The sequence below is a fragment of the Sciurus vulgaris genome, assembly GCF_902686455.1.
Source record: "Sciurus vulgaris genome assembly, chromosome: 6".
In the NCBI taxonomy this organism is placed as follows: Eukaryota; Metazoa; Chordata; class Mammalia; order Rodentia; family Sciuridae; genus Sciurus; species Sciurus vulgaris.
Genome location: NC_136466.1, coordinates 155493542 through 155513131, shown reverse-complemented (window position 1 = coordinate 155513131; position 19590 = coordinate 155493542). Strand labels below are relative to the sequence as shown.

The following is a 19590-nucleotide window of genomic DNA, read 5'->3' as shown; positions in this document are numbered from 1 at the left end:
CAACTTATGGTCAATTTAATTCACTAGAACAAAAAATAACAGGGTTCAAATATCATTCAGTAACACTGGCAATGCTGGATTAGGAGCAACAACACCAAGGGAAAAAAGGCAAAATGCAGAAATATAAATCATGTAAGAAGGAAATGTAATTCCAAGCAAAACATATATGTCTTCTTACAGCACTTCCTTTCAGCTTAGTGTTCTTTTATTTTAATTAAAAATAGTTTATACTGCCTTGAATACTATAAATGTGCTTGATACTTCTCATAATTTTGATATAACATTAGAAAGAACTCATGCATGCAAAGTAGCTAATGAACTGAAAGGGCAATTACCAAGCAGACAAGATGTTCTAGAACAAGTTCATGAATCATTACCTTAAGTTTCATATATATATATCCTAATAACTAAAATCCTTTTTTTCAAAATAAATTAGTGGACAAATAAATTTTTAAAAGACTGGGTCTCTAATTTTTCTGAGTTTATGTTTGTCTTAAAATAATACAAATTATATTTGATGTATCCTGGTTATATAACACATAAATTAATGAAGTCAGAGTTAAATATATTAAACATTCCTATTCAGGACAGGAATTGTATACATGTTCTAAGTGTGTCTGTATGTCTGCATGAATTTATATCTTTTATATGGACCCATCTTACTTTTGAGTACTTGATACCCTACTTTGAGAATTCAGGAAAACAGAATTCTGTCTTAGTTATATAACATTTAGAATCCATTTTTTTTATCCTCTCCACCTGAGGCTGCCAGACCACTAATTCATGGCTAAGGGATCTGGGTTTGTAGCCCAGTTGGTAGAATGCTTGCCTCCCAAGCATAAGGCCCTGGGTTCAATCCCCAGCACCATGAATGAATAAATAAATAAATAAATAAATAAATTGATGGCTAAGGCTGAACCAGCACAGACTCTTGTCTGGAGCTTTGACATTCTACCAAGTAATATGAATGCCAAGAGGAAGATAAGATACTTTTCAGTATTGTGATAATAAGTATAGCAAATCAAAAATGGTACAGTAGTAGTGTAAATCCAGGGACAAAGTTACCAATGGCAATGCTCAGACTAAATTATAACTGGAGTGTCAACTTGGCCGTATTACAGTTTCAATCCTCTATTATTTATTCCTTAATTTTAACCCTGACTCACTGGTCTTCACAAGAATGGGATATTAAATAGAATAGGTTATACTCTACCTGTATATAATATTTCAAAACACACTCCACTGTCAAGTGTATCTAAAAATAACAAATTAAAGAAAAGGTAGACCTGTAAATGAGAAATAGAAAAGAAACAAATATTATTAATGTGGTAAAAAAAAAAAAATCAAACACCCAAGGTGAATAACAAAGGTAAAAATAAACATGGATATTCATAATAGTACAAAGAAAACAATAAGAGCAAAATGATCTCACCTGAAATGACATATATAGACTGAAGTGATTGAAAAATAATTGTCCAAGTAAATGATACCTGAAACAAGCAGGAATAGTGATATTCATAGCCAACAAAATACACTGTAGGTCAAAATCAGAAGAGATAAAGTCAATATATATTGATCAGGGAGAAATTCACAAAGAAGATAAAACAATTGCTAATATTAACACACTGAATGTCAGAGTAGCGAATTTTATAAAATGAACACTACTAGACACAAAGGGAGAGACAGGCACTAATACAGTCATAGTGGGTAAAGTTAGCACACCACTCTTGCCATAGATTATTCAAGTGAAAAAATCAACAAGAAACATCAAATTTGAATTGTACTATAAATCAAAAGAGCTTCACAGACATCTACAGAACATTCCACCCAACAGCTGTATAATGCACATTAAATTCATCAATTCATGGAAACTTTACCAAAATAGATTATATATCAAGCCTTAAAACAAGTCTAAACAAATTTTTTAAAAAACTGAAATATGTTTTTACATCTTATCAGATCACAGTTATTAAAGCTACAAATTAACAAGAAAAAGGATGGAAATTACACATACACATGTAGATTGAATAGAGCATTATTGAATAAAATGTTAGTCATTGAAGAAATGAGGGGTGAAAGTACAAATATTCTTAGAACCAAATTAAAATAAAAATGAAGACTCAGTGGGATATAGCAAAAGCAGTAGTAAGAGGAAAGCTTATAGCCATGAGTGCCTATAGCAACAAAAGCAAATCTCAAACAGTTACCTCAAGATGCATCTCAAGTTCTTAAAAAAATGAAGACCAATTAAACTCAAAATCCATAGGAAGACAGAAATGATAAAATCAGAGATGACAAAACAGCTTAAAAGAACACTACAAATTATTAATTTAAAAAATCTGCTCATTGAAAAAATAAATGAAATTGAGAAACCTTTAACTATACAAACCAAAGGAGACAATCTAAATAAATAAAACTAGAGGTGACAAAGGAAACATTAAAATAGAGGTTGCTGAAATTCAAAGAATCATTAGGTAGCACTTTGAATAACTGTAAGTCCAAGCATTGCAAAATCTTGAAGAACTGGACAAATTTCTGGAAAAATATGATTATGGCCAACCAAAATTGAGACAAGGGGACATAAAAATCTTGAATATATCAAGAACAAGTAATGATACTAAAGCTATAATACAAAGTTTCTCAACATGAAAAGTCCAGATCAGGATGGAGTGACTACTAAAATTTTACAGAATTTAAATTAATAACCAAGACAATACTCCTCAAAGTATTTTATAATGCAAATAAAGGTACCCTTCCTTCTAAACTTATTCTATGAAACCAATATTTCTCTGCTACCAAAACTTCATAAGAACACAAAAACGGAAATAATAAAAAGAGGAAGGAAGGATATTATAGACCAATATCCCTGCAAAAACCTCAACCAAATACTTGAAAATCAAATTTAACATCACCATGATCACGTTGGTCACATTTCTGTGATTCAAGTGTATTTTAATATACATAAATCTATAAATTTAATACCATACACTAATAGAATTATCACATGATCATCTCATAAAATGAAGAAAAAAACTTTGATAAAATCCAACAAGTCTTCACAATAAAAGTCCTGAGATATTAGATTTAGAGGAATTATATCTCACATGACAAGTTCATAGCCCACATCATACTGAATGGAGGAAAAAAGAACACATTTCTTTTCAGATTAAGAACAAAATAAGCTTACCATCAGTATTCACTTTAGTACTAAAAGTTTTATTGAGAGGAATTAGACAAAAGAAAGAAAGAAAAGCTATGAGAATAGTAAATGAGGAAGTCAAATTATTCCTACTTATAGATGATATGATTCTATACAAAGAAAACTCTATAAACACTGCACCAAAAGACTCTCAATCTGATAAATAAATTCTGCAAAGTAGCTGGATAAGAAAATGAAGTCTCTGAAAATGAAGTTGGTATAGAAACCCAATTCTCAATAGTTTCTAAAAATTAAAATATCTAGGAATACAGTTAACTAAGCAGGTGATATAACTGTACAATGAAAACCACAAAACTGAAGAAATAAACATAAAACAATAGAGAATGGAAAGATCACCATGTCCTTAGATTGGAAGAATTCATATTTTTCAAATGGCCAAGCTACCCAAGAGATCTAGATAGTAAATGCAATTTCCATGACCATACCAATTACATATTCCACATAACTATAAAATTTATTTTGGTGGAAGCATAAAATATCTCAAATAGATAAAGTAATCATGACAGAAAGGGCAATGCTGGAGGCATACTAATCTTGGTTTGAAAACATACTACAGAGTTGTAGTAACAAAAACATCACGTTATTGGCATTGCAGACCAATGAATCAAAATAGAGAACTCAGAAATAAGCCACGCATCTACCTCCATTTCACTACAAAGGTGACAAAGTCATCATTTGAGAAAAGGCAGCCTCTATACAAAAAGGTTCTGTCAAAATTGGATATCCACATATAGATGATTGAAACTAAACCCCAATCGCTCACCTTGTACAAAAGTCTACTCTAAATGGATAGAGACCTTAAGATGAGCCCTGAAACTTTGCAGCTATTAGAAGAAAACATAGGGAGAACACTTCAAGATACTGATACAGCGAATAATTTCATGAATAGGATTCCCAAAACTCAGGAAACAAGGAAAAATTGATAAGAGATTATATTAAATTAAAATCTGCAATAGAGAAAGAACAACCTCAGTTCTCAAATCCATCCCATCTGCCTATATAGTTTCTGTCCCCTCCCAGAAGTCAAACTATTAATCCAGCCAATTGATTACTCCAGTCATGAGGTTATGGCCTCATGATTAAATCAGTCTCCCAAATCTCCACCTCTGAATATTGCTGCGTCAGGGACAAAGTTTTCAATGTAAGAGCTTTAGGGAAATATTCCAGGTCCAAAACTCAACAGAGAACTCCCATATGACCCAGCTATCCCACTCTTGAGTACACAACCGAAGGAAACAAAGTCAGCATAGAAAACAGGTATCTGCATGTCCATGTTTATTTGCCTCTATTGATAATAACTAAGATATAGAATCAGTCCATGTGCCTTCCAACAGATGATTGAATAAAGAAAATATGTCGTATGTACACAGCAGAATATTATTCATCAAAAAAGAATGAAATCATATTATTTGCAGGAAAATCAATGCAAATTAAAGACATAATTTTAAGAGAAATAAGATGAAGAAAAAAAGTGTCACAGATTTTGTCCCATGTGTGAAAATTTTAAAAATTTCAAAATGACTTGTAAGTGAAGAAACTTTAAGAGAAAGGAGAGGAGACTAGATGAAGGAGAGAAAGAAAGAGGGAATGAGGGGGCAGAAGGAAAAACTGACATGATGAAGGCATGCTACACGGAGGTTGTAAATGTTGCAGTAAAAATCCACTATTAAATTTGTACAATTAATAGGTGTTAATAAATATTTTAAAAATTGTTCTAGTGGTTATTTAAACAATGATTCTCCACATTAAAAACAAACAATAAACATTACTCGAAACAAAGAAAAAAAGGAAGGCTTAACTCTCTTGGTCTTTATAACATTCTCTGCATATTACATTAGGTTTATTATCCTCAGTGTTTAATTTCATTCCAAATGCCTCTGCATTTATACGACCTTCACAGACTCCTATTTGTGTATATACTTTGTAAAGGTGGCAAATATTATCCTTATTAGTCTAAGTGCTGTCAGATATTGTTGTTGATAATGACAAGTAGCTACTTAATTTTTTACTGGTTCATTATACTTCTATGGGGTGTGTATGCACACAACATCATTCAATTAATGTCATCCGCAGGAAGGCCTCATCCCTCCCAATATTCTTGCTCTTCTCTACTGATCTTTTTCCTATTTTTATTATCATTATCATTATTATTATTTCTTTTTAAAAAGTATATTATAATTATCTTTAATAAAAGCAGGATTCATTGTGGTACATTAATACATGGACATCACATAAAATTTAAAGTAATAAAATGTAAACATTCAGTTCCTCTGCTGCATGAGCCACATTTCAAAATATTCAAGGAGCTACATGTAGCCAATAACTATCACAATGGACAATGCAGATATACAGCATAACCCCAACTTCAGAAAGTTCCATTGAGCAGCACTGATCTAAACCTTCTATGATAAGTCAACAAGTTTCCCAATGATTAATTAAGAAAACCAAACTTAAGTTCTTTGGCACTGTTTTTCACTAGTTCCAGGTATGGCCTGAACATTAGTTATTAAAACTCAAAGGAAAAAAACAAAAACAAAAACAAAAACACCCCCCAAAACTTCAAGGAAAGGATGTAGGATTTTCAACAAAATGGATTTTTCTCATTTTATACTTTATATAATATATGCACGTGTGTATGTGTGTGTGTGTGTGTGTGTGTGTGTGTGTGTTTGCTTAATTTGGTCAGCATAAATTTTTTACTCAAGTTAATGTGAATATTTTTTTTCAACAAAAAGATTTATAAACTAGTACCTAGAAATGAGATGTCTTAAAAAGTAGACCCTAATATGTGGAATTGATGATTTTTTTTTTTTTTTTTTTTTTTTTTTTTGTCATTTTAAATCCCTCCACACCTAGCTTCAAGGAAGAAGATCCCTTTTATAGCAGCACAGAGAAACTGATTGAACTGTTGGCTGCAAATCTTGGGACTTGGTCTTCACATGCTTTGTGATTTTGTTGCTTTAGGTGATTGGTTGGAATCCTAATCACATCTTTATATCTGATTCTACACATTCCAGAAGCATGTTGTATGTTTCAGGTTTGGAAGCTACTAAATTACTTCCCATTATTAGTCTAATTTAACATGGTTTCCTTCAAGAATCAGCAGATTACTAGCTAATATAAACATTGCATAAATCATCAAAGCACAGGAGAAGAATTCAGAAGCATGTTAAGGAATATTGGATATTTTTTTACATGGCCTGGATCATTAATGGTGAGGAATGATGAGTCGAGAGCTGGAGATGAATAGGTCTATTAGAAATAAGCAAATGCTGCAGGGATTTATATTAATTTAGAGCCTTTCTCTATCCCTAGTCTATGCTCTGGAATATGGCTCAGCTCTGAACTTTTTCAGAAGAAAATAATCTCCCAGGCACAAAGTTGATTAAGACAATATAATTCTTGTATTTATTCTCTGTCCACTTCTTCCTTGAGACACTCTCCTTGTCTATTGTGATTTTTACTTCCACATTGTTGTTTCTGCTTCTGCCGTAGAATTTCATTTTACAATTCACTATTTATCCTTCATTTCTTTTTCCCTTAAAACTGTGTTCCCCAGAAGTCTAGTCTGAAGAAGAAATGGATGCACATTTCCCCATATCTTTATTTATACCTTCGATCACCCATTACAACCCCTTTGCCCATTGCTGTTCTCCAGCCTACCCTCTCCTCTAGTGTGTGCATGTCACTATACCTGCCTACCTGCATCCTGGACACAGCCTGTCCAACCTCACTCCCACATGTGAGTCTCCTCCTTTCCTAGTTAGCCCTTCAATATCATCAGAAGCCTGCAGACTATCTTTAAGGGGTCCTTCCTTCCCATCTCACTTTCTTTTTTAAAATCTGTTCTAATTAGTTATACATGACAAGTAGAGTGAATTTTGACACATTACACACAAGTGGAGCACAACTTCTTCCTCTGACTGAACATGGTGCAGAGAGTCACATTGTAGTGTAATCATACATGTATATAGGGTAATACTGTCCATCTCATTCCACCGTTCTTCCCATCCCCACACCCCTTTCCTCCTCTCCCTGCTCTGTGCACAATCCAAAGTTTCTTTATTCTTCCCCAAACCACCCCCATTATGGATTAGTATCTACTTATCAGAGAAAACATTCGGCCTTTGGTTTTTTGGGCTTGGCTTATTTTCACTTAGCATGATATTCTCCAGCTCCATCCATTAACCGGCAAATGCCATAATTTCATTCTTGCTTTCAATAGCAACACAATCTATTCAATTCTATATTTAATAATGTTTTTATCTGTTTCTTACTTTCAGTTCATTTTGCAACGGTCACATTCTAGTCTAGATTTGTGAAGAGGTAAAGTTTCCTCTCTGCAGCTAGAGTTGTCCTGTCTCATGACAGTTTCCATCCAGAAGTCCTTCGGCGCATTCCTGCACATTTCTGGGTGATATTCCCCCTTGACACTCACCAGGATGGCATGCTGTGGTCCATCCATTATCTCCTGCAACATTCCCACTTACACTTGTCAACAGGTATGATGCTCCAATTATTCTTATTTGTCCTTGAAAGCTACTTAGTCACCATTTTGTATGGAGATCCTAAAATTCCACTGGATCGCTCTTCAGCAACAAAACTTCTGTCTTGTTGTATACTAATAGCAAATATCACTTTCAGCTCTTCTTCTGAAGAGCTTTCCTAAATTGAGCAAAGTCAAGTACATCTGTCTTCCTTTTATCACAGTTCTCTATGCCTGGCATTCTTAGCACCATTAGCATACGATACAATCATCTGTTCTCGAATCTGTCTCCCCTTCTTGCCTAACTTCATTAATCACTGGGGTCCTCTGATTAATGTCATCTACCACCTAGCACTGTACATAGCGTGTGGATATTGTTTAGTAAAACTATCATTCATATTAAAACAGTGACATTTGAAGCAAAATAGAAGCAAACATTCATCTGCCTATTTTGATGTGCATGATACCCTTCTATCCTATATGTTGAAATTTCCAAGGTAAAAGCCTCATACAGTAGAAAAATCAAGAATTCCTGTCCAAAGTTCCTTCTTCTATTTCTTGGTACTTTCACATGTGTTATGAGAATGTGTCTGTTTTGTCCTGAGTCCATAACACATTTTATAGTTTATAAAAACAATGTTCTTTAATTACTGTGGAAAAGAAAGCAAACTATGCTCTTTGTTACTGTGATATGTTAACTCCTTTATGTAAATTAATCTACATTTAATTTTCCTAACATTCTTCTTTCCTGCAGTCCAGTTTTTCATAGAAAAGAAAGAACAATTGGTAAATATTTAAGGTATCCATAAACACAAGTATGCCACCTGCCTTTCATACTAACATCAACAATGCTTTAACATTTATCTGAATATTATACCCACATTATTTCCTGGAGAGGTCCAACTGCATTGAACCTACCGAGCCTAGCCTCTCTCTCCCCTCTATTGCTTATTCCCTAAACCCCACTTATCAAATCTACTTCAGATTCTTCCATGCACAATGTTGTTCACATACTTTCCTCCTTCAGACTGTACACCTCCCTTTACAAGCCCAGTGCCATTTTTAACCTGATAAATTTTAAATATCAGCCTGTCTGTTCCATTAAAAAATTCTTCCTTCGGTTCATATAGATGTAAACCTCTAGACTTTATATTATGTAGCAAGTAAAATTTCTTTATAATTTTCATCAAAGTTTGTAGTTGAATATTTATTTGTGTGAATATTGCTTTAATGCTAATATCTCTCCACTTCTTTCACTATAATACTCAGCATAATGACCAGAAGACAGGATGTGTTCAATAAATTTTGAAGAAATAAAAATGTTCCAATTAGACATAAAACATTATCAAATAAACTCAATATTAATCAATCAATAGCTCCAAACATTGTAAACCAAAGAAAATGAATGTTAGTATACATTTACTTTTATATTTAATATCATTTTTAATGGGGAAAATATTTCAGGGCATATATTGTTATTTCTATGAATATAGTAAAAAGTAAACTATACATAGGAACATTAGATATCCTAGAGGAAAGAAATTGATTATATTTCATTCTGGAACTCTTATGATGAATGTCTGATTTTTAATGAAAGGAAACAAACAAAACTGAATGTATTTAAAAGACCTGTAGGCACCTCTTCAAAATTAAAAGAAAAATGTTGTTTAATGAGGTACAATGTAAATAAATGTTCAAATATTCATTAAATAAATGTCAATCAAATAACAACAGTTTTTTTTCTGAACACAATAATGTTCAAAACTTTCCTCTTAACATAAATAGTTGATAGAATATATGAGTGAATAACTAATAATAAATAAATAACATTTTTAGAATACACATTTCTAGTTTATATTTTGGGAACATTTCAAAATTTTATCTTTCCATTCTCAGAAAGACATTGGAACATGGTCAAAGAACATTACTGTTTCTGTCTAGAAGGGATATTAAAAAGATTAGCTGATCCAAATCTTATTTTTGTACAAAAAAAAAAAAACCTGGAACAAGATAATGACTATAAAAAACAATAGGCAACATTTATAAAGACACTTCAATTAACAACTAGAAATGGTGTACAAATTTTAAAATTGAGAATATAGTCCAACTGAGGCAGAAGCAATGAAAAATAATTCACTGGGGATAAAGAAAGTAAGGGAGAATCTTGGGACAGGGAAGTCATTTCTAACCAGCCCCAGCCCCAGTCCCTTCTGGGGAAATTGAACTTGTTATGGGCCCTGGTGGGGAGAATTTAGTGTCTCATCACCTGAAGATTAGAGAACAAGGACTTCAGTTTCCTCCAGGTGTAGAACTAGAATGGAGATATTTCAAGAAAACCATAATACTTGACAACAAAATGAAAGTTTAACATACTTACCACCCTAAATAAGCTACAAGGAAGCTGTAGTCAATTAAAAGTTTGTACAAATAAAAAAATTCTGTAAGAAAGTAAAACCCCAAAGTGCAACCTAGATGAAAGAAAGGTTTATCAGAGTAATTTTTTACTTGTTGTTATATTAAATAAATGAAATCAGTTGTTAGGAATTACTGGTTAGCATTTCTTCACAATTATTAGTCATTTTCTTGCCAGCCAATACAAAGATAAATGGCTCTCTATGGATATTTCTCAAGATATTATTTGGAAGGATACCAACAACATCCTCATTCTCAACTCACTCACACACCATTGAAGAGCAGCATTATATAAAGACTTAAAAAGTAGGATGGGATTAAATCTCCATGTTGCAGAGTATGCAGACAAAAGAAATATTTAAATATGAACAAAAACAAAACAATTACACAAATCCATCAAGGCAATTAAATAGGTGGTTTATAATAATGAAATTAAGAATAAATAGAAGTAAAAACAAGAAAGATTGGGTCATTATATTAAAAAGTTTATTAAAAAACAAAATGTAGTAGAGTGATAATAGCTAATAGTATCTTCAACTTGATATACATGTTCAAGTCAAGAAGCCTAATCGTAAGGACAGATTTTAGTTGGACAATGCAATAGGAAGCCAAAAATAAATAGGACAAAATTAAGTCAAAACAAGAAGTTTCAGAAATATTAAATGAATTAGTAGCAAATTCAAAGAAATAATAGGATGATTATATAATTAAGCTTAAAATTCTAATATTTACATAAAAAGTACTGATTTCATACTGCTGTGGATTAAGTTGTGTCCATACAAAGCCCAAATATGTTGAAGTGCTAATCCCTAGGACATCGAATGTACCTCATTGGTAAAAGGGTCTTTACAGAGGTAGCCATATATATACTTTTATATAGTCAATATATCTCTCAGATTGATTCTAATCCAATATGACTTTTAAGAAAAGGAGAATTTTAGGCACAAAGATGCACAAAGATACAGTAAACTCAATGTGTAAAGTATGTTTTCTTGTATTTGTAACATTTAACAACTTGTTCATGAGGAGAATAACACATGAACTAGAAGATGATAATGTAGTCATTAAGAAAATCACATTAGGAAGAAGAAAAAGGAATGAAATAACCAGAAAGAAAAACATTGGTTGATGTGGATAATTTTAAGCAAGATCAAAGGTTTAAATGAGTTCAATAATAATATAAAATCTAGAAATAAACAAAGAAAAAATACTAGACAAATATAACATGAAAAAATTAATTTAGTTATTCTATTAAGATAACTGTGCTGGGAGAATTGGAAATCCATATGCAACAGAATGAAACTAAACCCATATCACTCACCATGCATGAAACTAAACTCAAAATGGATTAAGGACCTCGGAATCAGACCAGAGACCCTGCATCTTATAGAAGAAAACGTAGGTCCAGATCTTCAACATGTCGGCTTAGGACCAGACTTCCTTAACAGGACTCCCATAGCACAAGAAATAAAAGCAAGAATCAACCACTGGGATAGATTCAAACTAAAAAGCTTTCTCTCAGCAAAGGAAACTATCAGCAATGTGAAGAAAGAGCCTACAGAGTGGGAGAATATCTTTGCCAATCATACTTCAGATAGAGCACTAATCTCCAGAATCTATAAAGAACTCAAAAAACTCTACTCCAAGAATACAAATAATCCAGTTGACAAATGGGCTAAGGAAATGAATAGACACTTCACAGAAGATCTACAAGCAATCAACAATCATATGGAAAAATGTTCAACATCTCTAGTAATAAGAGAAATGCAAATCAAAACCACCCTAAGATTATATCTCACCCCAAATAGAATGGCGATTATCAAGAATACAAGCAACAACAGGTGTTAGCGAGGATGTGGGGAGAAAGGTACACTCATACATTGCTGGTGGGACTGCAAATTAGTGCAGCCACTCTGGAAAGCAGTGTGGGAATTCCTTACAAAACTTGGAATGGAACCACCATTTGACCCAGCTATCCCACTCCTTGGCCTATACCCAAAGGACTTAAAATCAGCATACTACAGAGATACAGCCACATCAATGTTCATAGCTGCTCAATTCACAATAGCCAGACTGTGGAACCAACCTAGATGTCCTTCAATTGATGAATGGATAAAGAAACTGTGGTATATATATACAATGGAATATTACTCAGCCATAAAGAATGCTAAAATTATGGCATTTGCAGGCAAATGGATGAAATTGGAGAATATCATGCTAAGTGAGATAGGCCAATCTCAAAAAGCCAAAGGACGAATGATATCGCTAATAAGTGGATGATGACACATAATGGGGGGAGGGAGGGTTTAGTGTTAGGGTTAGAGTTCGGGTTAGGGAGGGGGGCAAGTATGGAGGAAGGAAGCACTGTATAGAGGGAAAAGAGGGGTGGGAGGGGTGGGGGGAAGGGAAAAAATACCAGAATGAATCAAACAACATTACTCTATGTAAATTTATGATTACACAAATGGTATGCCTTTATGCCATGTACAAACAGAGAAACAACATGTATCCCATTTGTTTACAATAAAAGAAAATACAAAAAAAAAAAAAAGATAACTGTAAAGGTGTCAACTTTAAACTTTATGAAGACATTAGCAAAGTAACTACTATAAATAAGCATATACTCCCTTAATTAATATGAATAGCAGTAGGAAGAAGAATGATTGCTTGGGGCTTGTAAATAACTATATTAAGCATAAAAAAGTAGAAATCAAAATGAAATTTGATCTTTCTATTTCCTTGCTGTTTAGGAGATAGGTGGAGATAGGTTTTCACATGTAATTTCCAAAGCACATGCAAAAAATGAGAGCAATAATGTAAGTCAAAAACATAAAGCTTCCAGTGAAGCAGAGGTAAAGCCCTAGAGAAGCAATTTCAAGGGAACAAAGAAGAATTAATGAAATAAGTAGATAAAAATCTGCAGAAGAGAAATATAAAATAAATGACAATGATTATTAAAGATGCAAATAGCTATAAATATAAAAGATTAAAACCATCACACTGAAAATAGATTGTCAGAGTGAATAAAAAAATTAAAATTTGTTCTATGTGGATGACACAGTGGAAGACAAAGGATGAATAGTATTTCCATGATAGTGCAGACACTTTTGCTAAATGCTCAAGAACATTTGACCAAGAGAAACTTGATAGAAGGATGTAAAGAAAAGCATTAAAGTAGATAGATCATTAATGATAAATAGATGAACATTGCTGAAACATATTATTGTGAACTTTTAAATATTTCAGAACTTAACTTCAAAATGTAAAATTAAAAAAAAAAATGACACCCAGAATTACAACAAAAGATTTTATCACCTAATCCACAAATGTAAAGCAGGGATGTGAAGTACAATATTTGAATTAAGAGTACAATGAAAACTTGGAATGGAACCACCATTTGACCCAGTTATCTCATTCCTTGGTTTATACTCAAAGGACAAAATCAGCGTACTACAGTGACACAACCACATCAATGTTTATAGCAGCTCAATTCACAAAAGCTAAACTATGGTACCAACCTAGGTGTCCTTCTACAGAGGAATGGATTAAGAAAATGTGGCGTATATACACAGTGGACTATTACTCAGCCTTAAAGAAGAATAAAATTATGGCATTTATGGGTAAATGGACGGAGTTGGAGAATATCATGCTAAGCAAGATAAGTCAAACCCCAAAAAACGAAGGCCTAATGTTTTCTCTGATATGCGAATACTAATTCATCATGGTGTGGAGGTGAGGGAAGAATGAATTTACTTTACATTAGGTAGAGGGGGGTGAAGGGAGGGGAAGGGGATTGGGGATAGGAAGGGTAGTAGAGTGAAACAGACATTATTACCTCATGTACATATATGACTGCATGACCAATGTGATCCTGAAATACACATAATCAGAAAAATGAGAAATTACACTCTATTTATGTATGAGCTATTAAAATGTACAAATGCATTCTTCTGTCATGTACAACCAATTTGAACAAATTTAAAAAATTAATTAAGAAAGAGTACAATGTTCCTACTTTATTATTTTTGAAGATTAAAATTACTTGTAATATGTCCAAAAAATAAAAAAAGAAGAGTACAATGATCCACTAAAATATACTAACATGCACATTTTGGGTATGAAATTTTAAAGCACAACTCCATTGTTTCAGTAATTATTACTAAGGAGCCAGCTTCCAGTCCTCACATAATCCATTGTAAAAACACCTATGATTTCTACAGATATGATAAATAAGTCTATTGAAAACAAACAAAACTAAGCCAAAATTAATCAAAAGCATTTTCTCAGAGCATCACTGTCTGTGCTGTCCTGGGGGTGTAGGTGCAACCTCAGCAATCAGAAAGAAGCCTAGAAAACTTTCCTTGAATATAACGGGTTTGTTTAATAAATTCTGCTCGGGAGAAGAAAGAGGCTCTTCCTACCATGACTTTGATAATCCACACTCGATATGATTTGTTAATTTATAATTCTTTGAAATGGATTTTTGTTGCCAAAGTAATATGGTTAATGCATTCATACTTTAAACTATATAATAAGTAATTCAAAGGTTTCCTTGGCTCAATCAATATCACTCCAGCATCCACGTTCACTAAATAAGAGACAGAATAGCCAAAGAAATCTTTTGCAAGGCATCACAATACCAGACCTCAAACTATACTACAGAGTTCAAGAAAACGTATCTGATTTTTTTTTAAAGGAACTTCTATGGAACATGGTATCACATGCCTGAAATCCCAGTGATTTAGGAAGCTGAGGCAGAAACATCACAATTTTGAGGCCAGACTCAGCAACTTCGTGAAAGACACAGTATCTTTGCAAAACCTTCAGCAATTTAGCACAACCCTGTCTCAAAATAAAATACCTGGGGATATAGCTCAATAGCGAAGCCTTCCAGGCTGAATCCACAATACCCAAAACAAATAATAATAATAATAAAAAAATCTCCTAAGCCACTATGAATGAAATGAATGCTGTATCTATCAAATAAATTTCTTTTTTTATGTCCAGTTTCTTTTAGGTTTAGCTTCAAATAGATAAATTTCTATATGACTATTAGAAAATTTGTATATCTATACAGGACTGTGAATCATAGTTTGGTCCATATGACATCATGCCATCACATTGTCATTTATTTAAGATTCAAATGTCATATTCTGATACATGGAGCTTTCCATTCCAAAGAAGTTTTGGATAAAGTGATCAAAAATTATCATCCTGACAATATTGGGTGACAATTGCCACCATTCCTGCTGTATATTTACTTTTTAATTCAGAGTTCATGATGACATTAAAGATTAAAGCTGTTATATATATTTTTTTCTGAAAAGCCTGACCTTTTCAACCATTTGCTCATGATTTACTCTCTCTACAACCTGAAAGTCATTCATTTAATTTGAAAATACAGCACTCCATATTAAAAGACATTTAGTGGTTATCTTCTAAGTAAAAAAGTAAATAAAGAAAAATTGCAGTGATCATGATGATGAGAGGAGAATTTCATGCTCCATATCCTGGAAAGTGATTTTCATTAAAGAATCAGATGTATAAGATTTTATTCCTTGACTCTGCCATGACAAATTCAATGAAAATCATTGCTTCTTACTCCTGGAGTTATTCAGCAAAGTGATTTCTTAGTTCGTCTGTACTGTTAGACTTCCCTTCTTATTCACTATATGCTCTTCATTTTTGTTTAACAAAGCAATTTGGGAGAAATTATCTTCTGTACCCTCATCCACTCCTAAGTCTATAGTCACAGGAGGAAAGAAGGAGAAAAGCTTACTAGTCAAGTTCTTAACAGACTTAAGTAATATTTTCAACATATTTTGATTTATTACCAAGAGAAAATTCTAAGTTGTAAGCAAATCCATAGATACAGAAATTTGCATGTGGAGAATATAATCCCCTTGTTCATTTGAAAAATAAAAGGAAGGTCTTATTACTATCAAATCTATCTTTAATTTCAGTATAGTAAAAAGCTAAGATAAAGTTTTAAATAGGTTAGATGATTTTAGCCTAAACAATGCTGCTAATGCGGACACACAGTTTTTGGGCTCTCTTGTTTATAATTTTTACTTCTACTCTCTTTAATTGTCAGATTGTGTGATGAGGGCAATGCCAAAGCACAGACGCTCTGTAGTGCAAGTTAAATAAATCATCTACATTACTGAAATGAATATAATATGTATTTATGGAGTACAACATCTATTTAGTCATAAGCAGATACCAGATACCGATGAAATGATATGAAGCATTATACCAGTAGATTTGTTTTAGTTACTTTTTTAAACGTTATCAATTGCAGTTATTTAAACATTCTATATATTACCAGTAAGATCAATGCACTTTGTAATTACACCCTGCACATCTTGGGTATATATTTTCTGGTAAATATGAGGCCTACATGCAATATAGCCCCAAATTCCTATATTAGCCATTAAATAATGTCTTAAATGAACTTACTATCTCTAACATAAGAATTCTACTTTTAATAATTCTTTTTTATTTGATAATTGATATTTCTAATATGAGTGAAAACTGAAGACATTGCGGACTAAAGAATGTTTTTTCTTCTGAATGTCTTTTATTTTGAAGTTCAACGTCAGAAATGTCAGAAAATGTACATCAAACAAAATGCAGTTTAAATAACAGATGCTAAGTATTTGTTGTATTTTGAAATAATAAATCTCTATTAAAGAAAATAGCATAAGCCATTCAAAATGTAAATAACAACTTTAAAAATCATTGATAAATTCCTGAAAAAGAACCAATGCATCTCTACCAATATTGAAGTTACAGAGGTCCACAAAATAATACCAAATAAAGAAATGAAATTTTAAAAACTCTACCAAATAAGAAAATATTATCAATTTCATTCATTATAAGAGAAATGTAAATTAAAAGAACACAGAGATACTATTTTTCACCTATCATATGTGCTAAACTCCAAGTTTTACAACTATCTCTAATAGCATCCCTGAAGAAAAGCACCCACTTTAATACACCACTAGTAGATGTGTAAAATGTTGCAACACCTATGGAAGGGATCTAGTGATTTCTACCAAAATTAGATTTATTTCCATGTGAATAGAATCCTAAACTGGAAATCTCTCTTGTAGCTATACCTATATGTATGCTATTTAGTGTGCATACAAGGATATTTGTTCTATTTTTGCATGCATTAACAACAAAATAAGAACAATAAAGTCAACTAGTAAATACTCATTAAATGAACTACAGGGGAAGGTATATCAATGAAAATAATGAGGACTTCTGAAAACTCCCGTCAGTAAACCACTGACCAGAAATATTTTTTGTTTTTATTATTTCAAATAATTATCATAACCATTAACATGACTACAAGCTCATAGCTCAAGGTATGCTTTTTAGTGAATTACTACATTTGGATATTATTGAAGATTTTGGTATAAGGGCATAAAAATAAAAGTCTCAGGACTGGCTTCCAAAGGCAATCACACACAGTACACTGTGAGGCAAACATCCTACCCAGGAACTCAGGAACATTTTCTGTCAATGACCAAAGCTAAAAATTTTCAACTTGGTGAGTCCCACTCTGTTGCAACTACTCAACTCAGCAATTGTGGAATGAAAGCAGCCCTAGATAATCCAGAAATGAATGGCTGCGGCTGCCTTGTAGTGTTGATTATTTAAATCTCATATAAGATGGCCCATCCTTACTGTGGCCCCTTCTGCACAATCATTTGTCCCTTGATACTACAAAAAGTAGAATGGATAACAATTCCATAGATTTTACATTGACTGCAATAGATCACGAACCTCCACCACACACACATCTGTGAGGTGCTCTCAACCATATATTCATCATCCCCCAATCTCAGAACATTTGCTTAGAATTCATCTTCTGATTAAGATTTTATCTTTTACCAAAACTAGGCATGCCAGGAGGAAATAAAAATTCGTCTGTCCTTTTCTCTCCCTTTTCCAGAAAATTTTATTTCTTTAGTATCTAGTAAAATTAAAATGAAAAGAAATATGCATAATACATTGATAATAAAATATATTTTCCTCTCATTTCACCCCAAAAGAACAAAGTCTAGGACTGGGGTTGTAACTCAGTGGTAAAGGGCTTGCCTACCACGTGTGAGGCACTGGATTCGATCCTCAGCACCACATTAAAAAAAATAAATAAAATAAAGGTATTGTGTCCATGTACAACCTAAAACAATTTTAAAAAGAATGAATTCTATCTATTCCCTTTTTTTTGCTCCTTTTCAAGAACAGAAAGGATTATAGAAATGTGTTTTGCATTTAAAAACAAAAATAATTTTCTAGTAATTCAATATATTGTGTATTAATATTAGTGAATTTGTTTTCACTTACTTTATACAACACTTTGTATGGGAAAATAGCATATAATGTCATGAATCCTTTGTCTCATTTTGTTAAGCATATAAGAAAATAGTAGACTTATTTCAGATCTTTTCTTGTGTTCCATATTCTGACACCCTGGTTCCTGTGTTGTATGAAAAATGCAGCTGCAATCCAGTTTTGTTGGACCAGGGGTGAAACAGATGGTTTGTGATCCTGCACTGCCTACACATAAGGAAAGCACCATGGTTTGGATGGAAAACTAATTTTTTTCAGTAAGTGCTAAAATGAGAATAAACAGTCAATTAGGGAGATGGAAGCCACTGAGCTGGTAATCAGGGTGATTTCACCTCTGTGCCTGCTTTCTCCCATAGGGAGCAGAACAAATCTGAATGCTGCTTCCAGAGATCAGTAATTAATCAGAATAAAGCTTTTCAACCTCCCACTCTGTTCTGGGTCCTAGGTGACACATATCTAAGCTCTCCCATGTTTTGGAGTACACAGTTTCCTAAAGATGAGGATAAGATTGAATTTTCTTATCTGTATTTTTGAGAGAAAGATAACTCATTCTGAAATTATTGGTTATTCAGTCCCATAAAATTTGGAGATTTTCTCAACTCTGGTATAACTAGTGCATATTTGATTTGTTTATAAAATCTATCAACAACTCTTTTTTGAAATTAGAAAAATATCCATGTCTTCTAAAGGCTGATTACCAATCAACAGAAACGTATTAAATATTATGTTTATAGCATTTTTTGAGCCTCATGTGCACTAGTAATAGGTAAAAGGTTACCAGTAAACATAAATGCATCAATAAGTGACACTGAAAATTCTAATCTACCTTTGCAGTAATAATTATAAGACAACTTTTGTTTTGTTAATAGTCTTACTACTTTATAAGAGAGAAACCAGCAATGTGCTGGTAAAGAATTTATGTTTCAATATTCTGAAAAAAATTTAAAGAGATGTAATATTATCAATAGCATTAATTTTTTATAATTATTTCAAGCTCTCCAATACATGGGATAGCTTTGGATAAAAATTGAAAAAATCTTCATGTTTCAAATGGTTTCCAACTCTATTCTCATCTCACCCCACAATTTCTCAGGAGAGGAAAGGACAA

The 19590-nt window shown here is 32.6% G+C and overlaps 1 protein-coding gene across 5 annotated transcripts in view; it reads right to left on the bottom strand.

Moving 5' to 3' along the window:
- Positions 1-19590, bottom strand: part of CDH18 (cadherin 18) — a 952430-nt gene that overhangs the window by 308834 nt on the left and 624006 nt on the right. The gene's annotated exons all lie outside the window — the stretch shown is intronic.